Here is a 2,047-nt window from a genome sequence, read left to right on the forward strand (position 1 = left end):
GTTCATAAATATTTTCAGTTAGAGAAATTCAAACAGTTGTTAATCAAATATCACTTTAAACATTATTTACAATTGCATCCCTTCATTGTGATTTTCAATTAATTACATTTTGTATTGTTGTTTTATTATATTTATTTCATTCTTTATAACATTAATAAGATTATTATAATTAATTGAAATTGTTTTTGATACAAAGAATAACAGTACATAACTCACTTTTTGAGTGTTTGTTTTATAGATAATTGAATAAAATCGATAATTTGTTGAATTACATTACTAAATATCAATATAATATCTTCATGATTTATATCATTTCTATATTATTACATTTCTATTTTGAATTAATATGTATATGATGTTAAGTATTTTCAATATCATAATAAAGAATGATGAAATTATTTATTTTTCAATGAAGAATGAAAGAGAAAATAATAAATTAATTAAAATATAATGATAATAGAATAATAAGATATAATGATAGAAAGAGAGATGATCAAAAAAAAAAGAATATTAGAAATAAATAAACATAATATTCATAATAATGATGTAATAAAGAATATAAATAAAAAGAATATAAATAATAAAGAAATAAGAGAGAATATAAATGATGATAGAGTTATTATTTAATAATAATATGAAATAAATAATAGTTATCTTTTTATATAAGAATAAAATTATTTCATTTTATGAATTATTGAAAAATCATACAAAATTAATATTTTATACTTATGAAAACATAAATTATAACATAAATATGAACATTTCATTTATTAATTCATAAATTTTGATTGTTCAATTTTATGAATAGTTAAAAATTAATAAATCATTAAAAATACTCAACATATATCATGGATTTTATCATATTCATTTTTTTTATCATTAATATAATAATTCTATTTATTCTTTACCATTTTATTTCTTATTATCAAAACATTAATTGAATTAACTACTAAAGAGATTATGATTAATAAGAATATGAATAAGTTAAATGATAAGATGATGATAAAAAGATGAAAGAAATAAAATATAAGAAATGATAGTATCTTTATAATGAAGAAATGAGAAAAATGAATAACAATAAGAAATAGATAATAAATAAAAATGAATAAAAAAAGAAATAAATAAGAAATAAGAATAAATAAGAGAATATGATGAATAAAACAATAATCAGATGAAAGAAATAAGAATAAAATGTAAAATGAAAGAATAAAAATGAAAGAAGTGATATAAATAGTACTATTATTATATATATAATTAATATGATATATATCTATATCATAATTGTATTTATATAATTAATTATTTATTCATAATTATAAATATTATATATATAATGAAAATCTAGAAATTATTTCATCTTCATTAAATTTTATTCATCATTAAGAAATTTCAAATTAAATTTCAAAAAATTAAAAGAATATTCATAAAAATATTCAATACAAATTAAACATGTACATAAATATTAATATAATTAATATATTAAATATAAATAATATAAATAATAATAACGAAGATACATTATATAACACCAATCATCGTAAAGAATGATTAATATTTTAATGTCATAAAGAATTAAGTAGTATTGATAAGGGTCACAATAACGAAATATGATTAATCAACAAATTTATTCATTATGATAAAAAAGATAAGAATAATTACAAAAGATGAATAACAAAAAATAAAATTGATAATAATAATAAACAATTATGATTAATTACATAAATAAGAATACTATATTATAATTAAGAATGAAGTGATGACATCAACAGTCACAAAAAATTACCTATATATACTTATTGTAACAATTTATTAGAGTAACAATCGCGCGTAGCGCGATATGGCCCCTGCGGGGCCATTGTTACTCTAATAAATTGTTACAATAAGTATATATATACAGAAATTGTTACACGTGACGTGGTAACCATTAAAAGATATATATATAGGACTGGTAATCCTATATATATTTAATTATAGTAATTTATAGAATTTTTTTAAAGGACCTTGTATTCACTATAACTACTTTTAAGTCATAAAATTGGTATGTTAC

At 17.0% G+C, this 2,047-nt stretch overlaps 11 annotated features.

Moving 5' to 3' along the window:
- Positions 1-120: 120 nt before the first annotated feature.
- Positions 121-175: a sequence feature (AT_rich).
- Positions 176-427: 252 nt separating this feature from the next.
- Positions 428-584: a microsatellite.
- Positions 585-616: 32 nt separating this feature from the next.
- Positions 617-835: a sequence feature (AT_rich).
- A 31-nt stretch (positions 836-866) lies between these two features.
- Positions 867-902: a sequence feature (AT_rich).
- A 180-nt stretch (positions 903-1,082) lies between these two features.
- Positions 1,083-1,142: a microsatellite.
- A 12-nt stretch (positions 1,143-1,154) lies between these two features.
- Positions 1,155-1,231: a microsatellite.
- Positions 1,232-1,243: 12 nt separating this feature from the next.
- Positions 1,244-1,333: a microsatellite.
- Positions 1,334-1,361: 28 nt separating this feature from the next.
- Positions 1,362-1,434: a sequence feature (AT_rich).
- Positions 1,435-1,458: 24 nt separating this feature from the next.
- Positions 1,459-1,504: a microsatellite.
- Positions 1,505-1,630: 126 nt separating this feature from the next.
- Positions 1,631-1,743: a microsatellite.
- Positions 1,744-1,955: 212 nt separating this feature from the next.
- Positions 1,956-1,996: a sequence feature (AT_rich).
- Positions 1,997-2,047: the final 51 nt, after the last annotated feature.

The sequence above is a fragment of the Entamoeba dispar genome, genomic scaffold, assembly GCF_000209125.1.
Source record: "Entamoeba dispar SAW760 scf_1105229458587 genomic scaffold, whole genome shotgun sequence".
NCBI lineage: Eukaryota > Evosea > Mastigamoebida > Endamoebidae > Entamoeba > Entamoeba dispar.